The sequence below is a fragment of the Osmerus eperlanus genome, chromosome 4, assembly GCF_963692335.1.
Source record: "Osmerus eperlanus chromosome 4, fOsmEpe2.1, whole genome shotgun sequence".
Lineage (NCBI taxonomy): Eukaryota > Metazoa > Chordata > Actinopteri > Osmeriformes > Osmeridae > Osmerus > Osmerus eperlanus.
This window is the reverse complement of record NC_085021.1, coordinates 6,973,551-6,990,780: the sequence shown is the minus strand read 5'-3', so window position 1 is coordinate 6,990,780 and position 17,230 is coordinate 6,973,551. Positions and strand designations below refer to the sequence as shown.

Sequence of the window (17,230 nt, the reverse complement as noted above, 5' to 3'; positions counted from 1 at the left end):
TGTCACTCAAACACCATCGCAGGTTTGCTCTACATGTTCAGATTTACATTGGACGCCTGCCTATCTCATCAGGGCAAGCTTCACTGACCCCTCCCTCTCCCCACCCCCAACACACACACACACACGTGTTTTATGAACCCTGTTGCTCCTTTGATTGCGAAGGAACAGGGGAGAAAAAACAATCCCTCCATCAATCCTGTCTCCTGGACAACCACGACAAAGAGCAGCTGTTAAGCCACTGGAAGTCGTAGGAGCTCTGTCTCCATCTTACATGCTGAGAATTTACAGCATGTCCACAGATGTGTCCTACTTGGGAAACCAGCAGGTAAAACCAGTTTTAACCACCGCAAAAAAAATCAAAATCTTTCTTTCTCTTTTTGTTCTTATCGGGACCTTATCGTGTGCAGTTGGCTAGCGGGATGGCTTCTTCATTTCCATCCATCGACGAGCACAGCCGAATCCTCAGATCAGCCTTAACTTTGAGCAAGCGAGGGAGACAGCATTTGTCTGAGTTCCGCCCAAGGCGGTGACAGTTACACAGCGGTTCTCGTCACGGTTCAGCACATTCATGTGCTTTTGTATCGTTTTCTATTTCCTCGTGCTTTTACTAATCCCAGCGAGGCAAGGGATCCCTTGGGATGAGGAAGATGAGAGGAAGGTTGTGGATTTCTGTGTGTGTGTGGAAGGTTGTGGATGTTTGTGTGTGTGCACGGTTGATGCATGTGTACTGCGTGCTTGTGAAGGTTTGCAATGTGTGTGTGTGGCGCATGTGTGTTTGCGCGTCTGTGCGTGCATTGTGCATTGTGCGATATAGGGAAACGGGAGTGTGGCTAATCAGATTAAATCTGCTTGCTTTGAAGTCTCCCTACACAACTGGCCGACCACGTGCACTCGTACCCCTTCCTTGGGCATCCGTCCATTTGTCATGTCAAACCGAGCGCTCACGTGTTCTCTCATCTGTGCATGGGCTTGACGTGTTCTGTTTTGTGTGTGTGTGTGAGGTGGTGGCGATGGGGGTTGTGTGCATCCATGGGAGACACATCCACGCTGGCACAACGAGTCGTAGCAGATTCTCTGGAAGCAGGAGCCAGAGAGAGGCGTCTTCAGCCACCAGAGAGCTGACAGTTTGTGGCTGGGGTTCAGGGTAAATGCTGCAATCATGCAGAAGAGCTTTTTTACCCCCGCTGCTACATGAATGCATGCATTTCTGTGGATCACAGCGTGCCGTCGTGTGCTGTCAAAACCAGCCCTCCCCCTTATCTTTATCTGTCTCCAACAGTCCCCCCCCCCCTCCCCCCTCCCAACCTACCGCCCCGAGAACTTCAGATGCAAATATGCATATGTTTCCCCTTCTGTTTTCGGCGTGATGAATGTGAGCTCGGCTTGTCGCTCCTGAGAAGCTCCACTCGGAGGTGGCGCTGAACGCGAGTGGCTGGGTCTCACCGCCTGCCACACCCCCGAGACCGGGTAAACGGAGTCATTGTCACGCAACTGTTCCAGTCGTTGTCAGTTTAGCGTGGATGGATGTGGGGCGTCGCTCGCTCACAGCCTGGGTTCTCCGTGTTTGATGCTTGGAAACCCCTGTGCCATGCTCGCCTAACTCTGTGTGTGTGTGTGTTTGTGTGTGTGTGTGCACTCGTGATTTGTTTTGCCCGGGTGGCTTGCTGCTTCAGGCTAGGATGGCTGGTGTGTGATGTATTAAATGTAATTAAATACATTAAATAAAAATGAATTAAAAAGAAAGGCTGTTCCCTTCTCTCTGTAGGCCTTCACTGGCAGGCACCATATATCATGCAGACGCACACACGCACAAACCAGCTCTCTCCATCATTCCACGACAGGCTTACTTCCCCTGTCATCGAGACTGACACGGGCATCCCCTGCTCGTAAGTGACGTACTGTCTGATAAAGTCGTCACTCATGTGCCTCTGCTGACACTCACACATGCCGAAGCTGTCCTGGGGGACAAAGGGAGGGAAGCCTGCTGTTGGCCAGACACTCTACCACTTTGGCAATGCTTCATGGGAGATGGAGTACCGGACGAGGACCATCCAGACTGCAAGGGGTAGGGCTTGTGAAACGAGCGGTTGCCTCTGTGTGAGACAGGATGTGCTCCTGCAGCTCGCCTGAAGCCTGCGGGCTCATCGGCGGCATTTGAAGCACGGCACGGGCGGGGGGGCCGGAGGGCCGGGTTGCGATCGTGTCATTTCTGACGTGTCTCTCGCCATGGTGGCGGGCACCGCTCGCCCGCTGGTTTTCCTCTTTCCGTGCCACGATCCCTCTCAGTCTGTGTGTACGTGTGTGTGTGCGTGTGCGTTTGTTTGTTTCCGCACTGCACTGGATCCCCATCTCCCTCTTCATCCATCCGCTCAGAGGACTCTGCATCTGTGCGTTCCTGCATTATGTAGCGAGGCCGGGAGAGAGTAACATGCCATGTGCCCCAACCCCCCCCCCCCCCCCCCGGCACGCCAGCATATTTTATCCTCAAGGAAAGGACACACACATACACGCACACCGCAGGTACAGTGGGTTGGATCAGGATGCTCATTTCGAGTCAAGTGGCGCTTGTGCTCCAAGCGAAAGTACTCATAAAAGCACCACTTCATCTCTCTCTGTCTCCCTTCTTTCTCTCTCTCTCTCTCTCTCTCTCTCTCTCTCTCTCTCTCTCTCTCTCTCTCTCTCTCTCTCTCTCTCTCACACACACACACGCACTAGGGATCACATAGAGAGCCACATACAGGCGAGTGCGAGTGTTGCCACTGGAGATGAAAACAGGCAGATTTAAAAAGAGGGATGTTTTAGTAATTGGTTGCGTAATGTGTGCATTATGCAATTCCAGGGGAAGCGCCGGCACACCACACGTTACTCCTGCCCCACAGGCCACGCATGAGCTACGGCAGAGCGGAAAGCTCCGGAGTGTCTGAGGAATGCTTTTCAGAGTGTGTGTGTGTGCATGTGGTGTGTGTTTGTATATATAACTATGTGTATATATATATATGTGTGTCTATATGTGTGTGTGTGTGTGTGTCGTGACACAATGAAAGTGGGTGAGACCGCTGCAGTACAGATTGCGGGGGGGGGGGGGGGGGGGGGGGGTGGAAGGATGAAAGACTGCATGGGGGAGGAGGTAAAGAGGAGATGAAGATGGAGAGGAGAAACAAGAGAAGGGGAACGTGCGAGGAGAAAATCAGAGACACGAGGGAGAAGGACGAAATGGAAGGGGGGCGGAGGGGGTGGGGCTGGGTGCAAGATTTATAGCGTGGGGTGCTGGGGACAGGGGGACGGGGGGGGGTGACAATGCCCTCCCGTCTCGTGCTTCTGGGGAGCGGGCCACCTCCGTCTCCAGGACACGCCCACGCAGCACATTCACCAGAGCAGGAAGCAGGTAGCTTCTTATCCACTCCACAGCCAGAGAACCTGCCCCCTTCTCCTTTACACGGCGTTATGCCAATGTTAGGCTGATGCAGTCATTCAGTACATGCTCTTATCCAAAGCCACGTACAGTATAGGTAGACATATTTGAACCGGCAACCTCTTGATCTCCACCTCGGGTGCTCGAACCCCTGAGCTAAACCCTCCTTTATGAATCCGCCACCAGCACGGAGGTGGAACCGGTCGATTGTAAACTCGCGTGCGTCCAGTTGTCTTTGTTATGCGCCGGAGCGATCGGCCTCCCTCCGCAAGGTCACATGACACTGGAAGAGAAAGGACGAGACGATGATGATGTCATGGAACGGCAGATCACTTTGCGTGGGGGACGGGCGTTTTGGCTCTGAGCCCCAAGGACTAAGTGTAGTCCAATGTAGGATTTAAGATGTTATCATACTCCTCCCTCCTTCATCTAATGCATGTTAAGGAGAACAAAGTCTGGTGAATTACGTTGTGGTCGTAAAGAGAGCCATGCTTTACAGTGGATAAGGATATCAGCGCAGGGAGGTGGAATATTGTTAACTAACGCTACAAACGGCCCAGGGGGATACTGCAAACAGACATGGATAAGAGAATATGCTCCGTGTGCTGATAGATAAGGCTGAAGAGAAGCCGTCTCTACGTAAGGTGGGGATATGGTGTCGATGTGTTCCCTCTGTAGCCTTTGAGATAGGGAAGAAGCTCATCAACGATGACTGTACATGACGTGCTCTGGGTGAATGCCAATGTGATCCAAATCCAACCGCCTCGAGTTCCAACCCCTCTAGTTTACAATTCTTTTTCCTCTCTCTCTCTCTGTTTCTCTCTCTCTCTTTCTTTTGCTCTTTCTCTCTCGCGCTCTCCTGACTCCTATCTAAAAACAAAAAACAAATACTTTCTCGGGCCCCGCTCCCTCAAACTAAACGACTACGCTCTTCGCGTTTCTTTTTTCTCTCTCTTCTCCTCTCACTTCAGGTCTGTCTGTCAACCGACAGCTCTCTCTCCTTGCGTCTCTGACACGCGCATGCCCTCGCCATCATCTCAGGCGCCCATTCCCAGCGCCAGCTCCCACTGCATTCACTCACCACATCCCCACCCTTCCTCTGCTTCTCTTCGCCCTTCACCTCCCTCCCTCGTTTTCTCTCCCCCTCTTCCTCGCCCTCTTCCTCCCTCCCTTCCTCCCAGTCTTTTACCCTCTCCCCCTCTTTTCTCCCTCTCTTTCTCATCCTCTTTCCCCCGCCCCCCCCTCCCTCTCCTCCTACCTCTCGCCCTCCTCTCCGTGTCTCTGTGACTCACGTCGAAGGAGGAGAGCCGAGAGGTGAGAGGATGATTGCAGAGTGGTGAGACGGAGGGAAGGTAGGGAGGCTGTGAGGGAGATTAGGCCCAACGCGGTGTCAATGTGTGCGTGTGTGGGTGTGGGGAGGGGGGGGGGCTAGGGCAGAGCCCCACAGGGATGACTGGGGGGGCGGGGGGGCTGAGGAGGGCCTGAAGAGGAGATACAGGCCTCTGGGGGGGATGAGCCTCTGTCTGGTTCAGTTAAGACAGCACCCAAATTCCCTGTATTATCGTCTGCCCTACGAGGAGCAGTGGGATCGTCGCCTCCGGAATGATCCGAGAAAAACAGATGGGGATTCTGCTGAGACTCTCCAAGCCCTCCGGTTGCCCCTGGTCATTAATAACTTGGATTATCTCTCTGGCAACTGGTGTCAAGAAGGTTCTAGTAGAGGTTGAGGGGTAAAGGGTGGAAGTCAGGATGAGCTGACGTTGACCGAGTGTTGGGCTGGAGGACAGAAGGCCTGTTGTCAGAGGAACAATGTTCAGCTCTGGGTGTGAATACATTTAGCTCGATCTACTGGACATTTTCATCACTTCTGTCAACGAAACAAACAATGTATTAGCATGGTAGACCCAATTCTGTAGAAGGTGGTAGAGTGAGGGTGGGTAGGGAAGTCCAGATAAAATGCTGACATTATTTGCCGTTCATTTTGTAAAAAGCACAGCATATGTGTCGTGATATTGGAAAAATAACTATTCAGAATATCCAGTAGCCCTTATGAATGAAATGAATTCATTCTGGTCCACATTTTGGACAAACTGCTGACTTAAAATTTTTTTTTACAACACTTATACTCTATGCATTGTATTGCTGGAGAATGTTTATGTTATTTGGTTATAAGTTTATATGTTCCCTAAATGTCCTTTCAGTCATGGACGATGGAAATCATTCCAAGCCGACATGGCATTTCAAAATCATTCACCAAAAAGACAAAGAATGAAACAGTTATAGTATAGTCTTGTCAGTAGAACCACAGCTTGCTTAACAATAGATAATCTTCTGCATAATAGTTTACGCATGGGTCAAGTTTTCTGCTGCAAACATCTTCATGATGGAATGAATGCAAAATGCTGCATGTTCATGCTTACATGTATTGTGGCATAAATATGAATCATCAAAAATAAACATGAATAAAAAACGAAACGAAAATTGAATTCTTTGGGGTGTTGCCCAATGTGCACGTTTTGACATGCAAATTGAAATGCCACTGCATCTGTTGTTGACTTCCACAGACACAAGCTCTGCACCCTCCCATTAGCTGCTCCACAGACCTTGAGGAGGACTGCCGAGTCTGGTCACATGTATGTCCATACATGGAAATGTCTGCAAACAAAATTGCAACTTCCAAATAGCCGATTACGCATGACTCTGATTGACCGCGTCAGCATTTCGCTGGGCCAGAGAGGAGGGCCAGTGTGGAACTGCCATATGGCACCATCATCCTAACAGCACGGCCTGAGAGATGCTGAAGGGAGGGAGAACACAGGGTCTTCAAAGGTCCACCACACACCCACACGCACACACGATTAACACACACACATGCGCACACACACTCACACACCGTTTCAGTTTTACAGAGGTGACACATTTATGCACGCACACCCACTCTGTTAGGCTTGAGTTCATGTATTGAGGTATTGGTCGGACAGCTTGCTACAGTCTTGTTGTTCTGGACGGTAGTACAAACCACCTTAGTCACGCCACATTGACCTCCGCTAACCCCCGTCATATTTCAGAAGCCTGCCCCAAACACACACGAGGATACACATTTAAACACGCACACACATTGAATATCAACGCAGGTTCATCTGCCCCCTTATAGTGGCTGTGTGGTCGTGTTCTCTTTAGTTCTCTGTTCTCCTGAGGAGAAGTGATGGTAGGGATCTCATAGCGGTGACCTAATGGCTGTGACCTCAGGGACTGACATACCCAGCGTGTTTTCAGCCTCTTATATCATAAACATGGTGCAGCGCTTGGGCCAAATCCACTTAGCATCTGCACCACCATCTTCTGCTCCAGTGTACATGGCAAATATAGGGTTTCAGCACACAAGATGTGGAGCTTGGCTTGTCGGATTCACCCAGAAAGGAAAGGAAAGGTGCCCCAGAAAGAGAGGGAGGACTAGCGAGGAAGAGGCATGGAGGTGGTGAAGTCAAAAAAGGTGATAAAAGACACACCAAAAAAGGATCAGGATGTCCAGAGAATGTGCTGGAAAGCTGCACAGATATGCACATATGCTCTAAATGAGATGCACAGTGAGCACCGCAGGTCCTGGGATGGCGACACATTTTATGCTAACCGTAACCCTCTTGATTCTGTACCCCAGCACTTTGAATTTAACAGGGTATAATGATGTTATAACTTTCAGTCAAGCCAGACTGCTATGTCCCTCCAATGTGTTTCAGTTGAGGTGCAGTTGTTACCAGGTGGATCTGGGGAAGTAGGCGGTTCATGCTGTTGTCTCGTTGAAATTCTGAAGTCAGGTAGGCAGTGACGTAAGTTCCTAGCAGGAAGTTAGATTTGCGATTCCCTGAAGGTGGCACGGTAGACGACAGTGCGAGGTGGTGTCTAAGGAATCTGTAAGTTTCGGATGTAATAAGTAATAAGACTATAGAATTCTGCCATTAGATAGTAGATGGAGGTCTGAGTTCAATCAATATAACAGATGGTTTTGTAATTTGTTAGTGATACATTGATGGAGAAAGATAACGTATGTGAAGGTTGGCACACTTGAGCTAATTAGCAACGTTCCATGTGGCAACGTACGGCTACCAAAAAAAAATAGACTAAATGTACCTGCCTTGGAAATGATAAATCTGTTTTCATAGTGTGTTGTATTGTATTCAAAGGTTTGTTTAGAATGATACCGATAATCGATTTATGTTTTTCACGCATAGAACTGTGAGCAGACGTTTGGACTTGCGTGGTGTCGTGTTCAAAGTTGAACTATTGTGAGTATGGGTTTCATTGGGAAACGGTTATTGGAATGTGTATGAATGAATATGCCATGTATGCAATAAGAAATGCATGTTATATTTCTAATTGTAAATGTTATATCCTCTAGGAAGTGCCACTACCATATTGTTGATCTGTATTTTGTTTGGGTTTATTTTCTTTTGGTTACAGCTTCTGGGTTGTATCTTTAGTCAGGCACTTAGGATAGAGAGCGTACTAAGGTGTACTGTGATAAAGAAAAGAACACTAAGGAAAAGCAGTAGAGCATTATACTTTATTTTATTTTATACTTCCTAACTATAAATATACCAACCCACACATTATTTGTTTCCTGTGTGTCTTTACCCGGGTGACAACACAATGCTTCGGATAATGGTCTTCTCTGCAGAGCTTTCTCTTTACTTCTCTCTGGTGGTGTCTGAGCAATGCCTTATCTGCCAAGAACAATTTGTTCCCCAACTCTCCAGGCTGCTGTATTTCTCGTGTTGTCTCACCCCAACTAAGATCTGCAAAGCGAATGCAGACCCTGGAATGAAGACTAGACATCTTAACAGACCATTACAACTTCTCAGACACACTCTTAAACACACTGTTACTGGAGCCGGTTCAACAGGAGCTGTAACCTGAAGTGGTGTGACTTCACACAAAAGTGTATATAGTGTATTGTAGTGTATATACTATGAACTGTAAACATTGGAGCCATTGGCATCTTATCGAGTTGTATGTAAATGCTATGAGAACTAAAATAATAGGAGTTGTTAGCGCAAGATGATGGCTATGTGATGGTTTCCAGACACAGAACTGCACCTGAATGGCACTCACTGCCTTTCACAGAGCAGGGTACTTGGAAAAACAGCACATATTGTTTGTCTGTTGAAACACAATGGACAAAGATTGTTTGTGGTATGTGTGTGTGTCCTCGATCTGTGTTGTGCTTTGGAACCCCCCACAGGACAGCTTAAGCAAAGCGGTTCTCTCAGTCTCATTCCTGAGAGGATCAATTTGACTTGTTCTACAGACAATAATGCTGACAAATAAAGAAGTTTACGACAGTATTCTGTTCTGCGGTGCACAAGGGTAGTAAGTGTGCATCTGTGTGTGTCTGTGTGTGGGTGTGTGTATGTATTTGTGTACGTGGCTTATGTTTCTGAAACAGAAGTAACTGTGACTTTTAATCTGAGATTAAAAGAGCTTGATTCAGAATCAAGAGTTTCTGTGCGAGTCAAAACCTAGACAGAAGTGAGACTGAATGGTTGGTTCTCTCCATTGTGGGTTTGCTTGCCCAGAAGATCTGGTTATGATGTTGTGTTCATCATGTGAGTGGAATAATCAAGCAACAGTATTTTATTTTCCATTTAACAATCATGCAAATGACAATGATGATGTAAGCTCTACTGTCTGTTCACTAACTACATGTTTGTTTGTTTTTCCATTCTTTACAACAATCCATAATAATGTTAGTGTCACGACGTGAGGTGGGGTTGGACCCAAATGCAGGGGAGTCGGCAGGCATGGCGGAAACACAGGTTTTATTTTCTCAAAAACGGGAACAGATAGGGTACTCACACAGACAGGTATGGTAAGGACAAGACAAAGACTGGACACAAAACAGGAACCTAAATACACACCCAAACGACACAGGTGGACACAATGACGCTAACGAGACAGGTGAAGACAATGACAGGGAAACACTAGGGCAGGACAAAAAACTGAAACTGGGGGGGGGGGCACGGCTGTGGCCGTGACAGTTAGATGCCTAAATAGGAAAATGTGTCTACAAGCGAAAACAAATGGTCAGTTTAGGATGAGAGTCCTAAACCATCTAAAAGGGGTATCAAAGCAAGCAAACTAGAAGTGAAAATAATTGAGTTATAATTGCTTTCCTTGTTATAAAGGGAGAGTTGCTTTTCTTGGTGTAACCCATTTTAAATTGCAGATGTCCCTTTGCAGCCTAAGTGATTTTAGAGTCAACAGCTTTTTACAGCTATGTATCCAGCTTCCATCTTCCTGTGACTTGACACTGAAGGTATAGCCTTGCTTATCAGCTACTACCACACATGGTGCCTGTACTATTTTTCCAAATCATTTAGGGAGGGAAAATAAATCATCCTCTAAAGACTAGCTTCCGAGCTAGTAATTTATGACAAACTTGGTAGGTCATTCCACGGGCTAATCACGATTTCCCTAAATAAAAACAAGCATGTGCCACATGACAAGGCTCTATACTGGCTGCTGGACAGTAAAAGCAGTGCCATTATCTTTTGATTCCTTTGGTTTTTCAAGCGTACAAGAATCCAGATACAAAACAAATGGAACGTTCAGGCAATGTGGGCATCGTTGTATGGTCAAATTGAAGCCGTCTGCGTTTCCTAAAAGTTAATAAAGAGTACATCAATGTTGATGAAGTGCACTGTTATTTATTTTTGTCTCCTGCAAAACTCAATTCCCATGATGCACCATGTGTGTGTGTTCCACAGTCACAGAACACAGTCAGGAATAGCAATGTAAAAAATGCTTGGATGAGCTCATCCCCAGAAATGCTTTTCCATCATGTGCGAGGCATTTTGGGATGTAATCCTCTCCAAGGACAACGCAGGGTAATTAGAGAGATGGATGGGAAAGCACTCTTCTCTCTCCTTGTTACTCACTCCATCATTGTCTCTCAACCTCTCTGTCCTTCCTCTGTCGACCACATCTCCCATTACAAGTTTGTTTACCCAGATAAACGCTTCAAATGAAACAAAAAAAGAAACGGGTTTGGCATACACCCACACACACACACACACATGCGCGCGCACACACACAAATACACACACACGGACACTCTAAGAGTGAAACACTGTTTTCTTTGCAGTGAGGACACTTCAATTCAAATAACTCCTGTCACACACTCCCTATCTATGTACGGTTCTCTGCCTTCCCATCGCAAACCGACGGCCGGTGCGTTTAATGAACCTCTTTCATGTCTCTCATCTCGCCGTTCTACAAAAAAAAGGACAGCTAGTCGAAGACCAGCCAGTCTGTGGTGTAATGTGGAGAGACAGAGGGAAAAAACAAACGAAAGAGAGACAGAAAACCAAAGAAAGAGAGATATGTCAAAACAAAAAGAGTCCAAACATGAATCTGTACCCTCACAACCCTATTACAGGTCCTGTGAGGGAAAAATGTGTAACTTTGACCATCCGTGACGGGGTCTCCATCATTGCTTATCGCTCAACTCTGATCCTGCCAGATAGAAGAACAGATGGGTAATTTGTACAAGCAAGCTTCATCTAATTTACCCATCAGGCCTGCGTGTTTCCATCATATCACCACAGCACATCTATTCAATGACACATGGTAAGGATGAGTTATTCATTAGAGCAGGAGCTTAGAGAGAAGCTGACTGTATCAGTATGCTGCTCCTGAGTGAGAATGTGTTCAATTCAACTTTAATTACATTGGCTTATGGATCTGGTTCTGGCCTCCTACAGGGTTGTGTCTTCTCCATATGCTAATGATGGCTTTAATGAGACATGAAACATAGCCGACGCAGTCTTGGATGGATATTTTGCACCGTCATCATTGGGAAACCAACTGACGGCTCACACGTTCCACTGCATGTGCGCGTCGTCGTGGTCTGGGGACAGTGCTGGCTTAGCTGCGCTCGAGCCCTGTTCCTCTGCAACTGAACATGTCTAGAAGTTGAAGACAGTTTATTGGAACATTGTGCTGATCCTCTGTGGATCCATGTACAGTGCTTCAGGTGAGCATAGCACTAGGTACTGTAACGCCATCGTCTACACTTGCTGTTCTGACCTATGCCAACAGCACACTGTTTGGTGTTAATCTTATTGGTTGTTGATGTTACATTGTGGCAAGGAGGCTTACATTTGAACACAGTGTCAAACCCACGCTTACATTTCCCAGTACTGCTTCTTCTGCTGACCTGTTCAAGCCCCTTGGTCTGAATCTGAACAAGGAATCTATTTTCTGATTGGCTCTTCTCACATGAATGGCTGGTGTTTCCATGGAGACATTTTTGAGTGACAGGAGTATTTCAGTTCTGGCACCCTCTCTTTTGATGTTCTGTTCAAATTCAGATGGCAAATAATCCATATCTAGTGATCTTTGAACCAGTAAGCACATGAAGATCCTACTGGCGAGCCAAGTTTATATGACTGTATGATATAGTATCTCATGTTCATTAATATAATTATGATTAGACGTCCATATAGTAGTTATTCTACATAGCTGATCTCATTAAGGAAGGTGGCCTAGAACAATTTATAAATAAACATGCAAATACATGCAAGGGGAAAAGGAAATATTGAATTATTTAAGCGCAATTATCCTCATGTGTGTTGTGCATTGTTAGAGAAAGTGTACATGTGGGTATGATTTAATTTTCTTTCGGGTTCTAAGAAGAAACACAGCACAATATGTAGTGCTTCCAGATGATTACTCAACCATCTACCAGCCAAATGTCACAATAAGTACTTTCACTGCAACATTTGCCTAAAATAGAACTTTATCTCTGAAATCTCTGCTTGAAATTGAACATTATTGCTGACGTGCTAGGTGATCCAAGCCAGTGGGGATGCTTTCGTCATTCATCTCACAAATAAATGAGCATGTTTTGAAGTTTTTGTTTTGTATTATTTATTACATGAATAAGGGTTTACTTTTTAAACACCCATCAGCATTTTTACAGGTCCCACCATGTGCAAGTGTGCATCTTCAACACACAGCCGGTGTCAGACACCAGGGTTCTGTGGATTGTCTGGTCCTTGGTTAGTGTTGCTTTGGCTGCAATGACTAAACATATGACTATGTTTAGCCTGTGTTCTGCACCTCTCTTTCACCAATCGTCTCTGGAGGAGGAGATCCCTCACTGAATTGCTCCTCCCAAAGTGTCTTCCATTTTTTCTCCTCAAGTGAGTTTTTCTGGGAGTTTTTCCTTGTCTTCCTTGAGGGTTTAGGTTGGTTGAGGGGCAGTTCTATGGGTGTATGTGAAGCCCTCTGTGACATGGCTTGTAAAAAGGGCTATGCAAACACATTTTGATTTGATTTGATTTGAATGGTTGGTCCTTCCATATGAGAACTTTGCATCACATTTGACCTTTTCCTAAAAACAACAAAGCCATTGTGTAGGTTTGGGACAATGAAGCCCTGTATCTTCTTCCCCAAAGCTGGAGAGGAATGAACTTGTGGATCCAATTTCTAAATCTCTGCCTGCAGCATGACAGGGAGTTTGAGGTCGTCCCATGAAGTAGGAGGTTTTCTGGGATCTAAATAGCATGAAAAACAATAATGAGACTTTCAATCGATGACTCGCTGATCAGGGGAACCATCTGACCAGGGACAAAGACTGCCCAGTCACCTCCTAAGACATGCAGCCTTAAACAGGATCTTTTTGATTTAGGCATAGCTATCCCGTAAAATCTGATCTATCCAGTAAGATCTGACAATCAACAAACAGTTGTTGTATTGATACTTTGGGTAAAGGTTAGGGCAACAGCTGTCCTCGTTACTTATTCAACTCTGGTCTTCAGCTCAAGTCTCGAGTACTCCAACACTGGTATGAACTACACTACTTTCTTTGAAACCATAGGGAGGAGGTCAAAACCTAGTTAGCGGATAGTTGGAAAAACTAAACAGAAAGCAAAGGTACAGTACTGTTTGTCTCTTGTCCAGAAAGGAAGAAGGCCATTGGGACAATTGCAGTCCCATGCTGTTACACTGGGTTTTGTGTTTTCCCTCAAAACAACAGAAGTGTCCTGTCTAGCCAGTGTCATCCACAGTTCAGGTTTTTGTAAGGACAAAGACTCAAATATGAGATTGGGGAGGAGGTCACTGCTAGGTTGATTTTTCCCACTATTAGCATTTCCCAGTGAGCCACGCACAGCTTAACCACCTTGTCTTTATGGTTGACTGTGGGTCCTATGATCTCTCAAGGGAAATAATGATGGATAATGAAAAGGTCTGAAAGAAGGGAAAGGAAAACGCCAGCTGACATTCGCGAGTGGAGAGTCAGAACGCTGCGTTGGTCTCCGTCCTCTGAGATACGGAGAATCAACATCCCAATCTGAAGAACTTGCCGGCTTTAAGCACTTTGCATGTCTGGGAGAGTGTGGGCTCGTAGACGAGGCCGAGATCGGTGTCCTTGACCTGATTAAGACGTTTAGTGAGTAGAAAACCTTGCAGCCTGTGAGCTCTGAGGGTTTGAAGAGAGGTTACGTTTTGGAAGATCTTTATTTAAATTGTATTGGTTTGGTTACAGTCAGTAGAGGTAGAACGTTGAACAGATATATGCATTTCTCAATTCTCAACCTGTGATTGTTGTTCTTTTCCACCAAGAGAGCAGTTAGCCATTGAGGGGGTAGGTCAAGTGGACGGCTATAAATGATGCTCTGAATTGTCGGTACTCAGCAAAACAATGTGTTCCTAAAGTTGTCAGCTATATGCTGCCCTTGGCTATACTGTATTCTGTATATGATTTTCAAAGCCCTACTCATATTGGAAAATCTGATAACCGACCATATACGGTCACTTGGAAAATGTCCAAAACGTAGAGTTTGTCTCTGATGATAGAACAGGCCAAGCTGTTTACCATGCTCAATATGTATCTGTGATGTCGAGCACTATCCTGTGTTATTTAAAGGGACACATTTTGCAAGATTGGACTCTAAAAACTGAGATTTATTTTGGGTTGAAATGAAATGTGATCCATTGCACCTATTAGCATCAGAGAGTGGGCAAGCACACATTCATTATGACACTGTTGTTTTAATGAGTGTGTGTTTGTTTTCAAGTGAGTCTATCCATGGGCTTAAACTCTTGGCTCCCATCCCAGTCAGATGCGATGCACTCAGATGACATGGAAAACAAAAGCATGGGGAGTAGGAGGAGAGAGAATTTATGAATAAGAGACGAGGCAGACAGAAATGTTATTCTTTTTTACAGTAATTTATTAGTGAAGGGGAATATTACTCAGGAATATTGTTGACATATAATTATTTATCAATTTTTACCATCTTTGTTATGACTATAAATATTACAAAATCCAATTTATTGGATAATGTGATACAAGGTCAGGCAAATTATTTGTTTAAATACTACTCAACAAATGTTTTTGAGGCAAAAAAAGCTGGCGGCAGTTTGTGTAAGGTGTTGGATTTAAATATCGAGATTCAATTAAGTGTGGAGCATGGCTGAATGTGCACTGAATGTGAGCTTGCTCGTGGAGATCTTTTTGAGTCAGTGAATAAACCCTGAGTCATTGTGGGAGTGTTGACATTGTTGTCCAAATAAAAAAGGGGTGCATTCATTTCACAAGGATTCAATGTCTCAATATTTTCATCCATCCATGTTCCTCATCCAGATTGTGACCAATATTTTTAGGGGAAGAGTTAAAAATAATTATGATAATTAACAACTTTCCTTTGACATTTGTTGTGAGCCCCTTCAGACAAGACATATACATAGACTAGAACATGTGAGACTAGTTCAACACCGTAACTGTACTTGTTCCATAATGTCATCATAGAGAGCTATCCATCTGCACATTGTCTGTGTTCAAATGACTGTTTTGAAAATGAAAGTATGAGGCAGTATCAGTCAAAGTGATATTGCTCATGTCGCAGCAACAAAGTTGTCATCCTACCGATACTTCCTAAAGGTAAACTGAATACTTCCACTGCTTTCCTTTGCAAAACTCTATCCATATTTTATCAATATACGTACAAATAATTCTACCTCTGAAATCATACCATTATATAAGCATTATACTCTCAGGTTTACATTTATTTTCAGTTGACAGAAAAGTTTGCCTTGCACAGTTATAGCAATATCACATACTGCCTAATTTATATTAAAAACTAAAGCTATATTACAGAGAATGTATTTTGTCTTTTTGGTGAATGGCACTACACATTGTGCTATAGCAACCTTGGATCACTATGCCATGGTAATGTAACCCTCAATAACATTTATTAGCAATGACTGTTCTATTCACACAAGACAAATCCCCCTTAAATAACCTTAAATAACTTTAAATAAATTGTTCAAAGGCAGAATATGTCACTGCTGTGCAAAACCTTCAACCTTTATTGAACCTGGGTATCAAATGATTCAAACACTGTTCACTTAACATAATGTTTTGACAAATTTCAATTAAATGTCACACTCAAATTACAATTCACAAAGCTAAGAGGCCCTCATTGAGTTTAATGTTGTAGAGGCTTGACAGCTTGAGGCTCTTCAGGCTGGTTGCTGACTCCAGATCCACCCACCTAATGCCTCCAATCTGACTTTAAACTGGGTTTCAAGCTTCTCTACTGTGTGGACAATGACAAAATACTTTGTTCCTTTGAAAGGAGAGATCAGTGGACGGTCTCTGTCCCTGAAGATTAGTCGGCTTCTCTCCTCAAGGTCCACCCACACTCTTACGACATCCAGGCCTGCACATATGTCCTGACTCCCTCTTCTCTTGATGGTGCTGGGGCTTGTTCACCTTGGAAGCAAGCTTCATATTGACGTGGCTGTCTATAAAAATTTTCTTGACATTGTGAATGATCCTATCCATCCAGGTTTCTACCTTAAAAGCCATCTTCTGTCCACTGCATCTACCTTTTGAAACATTTCGAGGTTGTGTGTCAGACGTCAGTCCAAGGAAAGCATGCAGTGTTAGAACGGGCCAGATGGCGGTTGTCTTCGAGACATTCCTTTGTGACGCCAGCTTATTTGACAGAAGACTAAATGGACCAACTGTAGGATTTGTTACTCAGAAATGGTTCTTCTTAAAGGTTCACTTATCGTCCAGAATAAGGAAAAGGGGCCTTCGTTTCTCATTTCCCCGGGTCAAAAGTGAGTGGAGGAATTGGGAGCCAATTATTTTTGCTTGATGGAGTGATTGTTGCATTAAGAGAACACTTTATGGTCCTTTTGAATAATATTAACACAGCACGAGAGAGAGAGCAGCAGTAAACAGTGAGAATAACAGAACTAATTGGTTCTCTCGGTGGTAAACCTCTAATACATTTGGTCCACATTTAATACTTTTTTGTCTCCACCAAGTGCATCTGGATAGACTCCTGTTGTTTTTATGTTACTAAGTGCATCTGGATAGACTCCTGTTTTTACGTTATTGAATGAGCAGAGGATAAGATGACCAAGATGTATTCTTGAACACATTTGTAAAAAAGGAAAATAGTAAAAATGTCTTCCAAGACACTGTCGTCTCTCAAGTAGGGTACGACAGCACTAAACAGACACACACATATCCATAACACGGTTAACACACACACATGCACGTATAGCCACAATACTGCTTCTACTCACACACATGTATACCCACACACACACGTATACCCACACACTGACAATCTGACAGAGACTCGTGAGTGTAGCCCAGGCCGATCAACGGAGACAGACACAGGGAGCAAGTTTAACACGTGAGCACGTTAACTGAAAAAAGGCTGGAAAAAAGCAAAAACTCCCGAAAGCAAAAACTAGCCGGGCCACCGTCATTCCCTCATCCTTGGACTTTGG

General features: G+C 44.9%; 1 long non-coding RNA gene across 1 annotated transcript; it reads left to right on the top strand.

The window, feature by feature from the left end:
- The first annotated feature begins 7,226 nt into the window (after positions 1 to 7,226).
- Positions 7,227 to 9,100, top strand: LOC134018210 (uncharacterized). The gene is made up of 3 exons (XR_009929897.1): positions 7,227 to 7,323; positions 7,642 to 7,695; positions 8,167 to 9,100. It is a non-coding gene; the product is annotated as an uncharacterized LOC134018210 (long non-coding RNA).
- Positions 9,101 to 17,230: the final 8,130 nt, after the last annotated feature.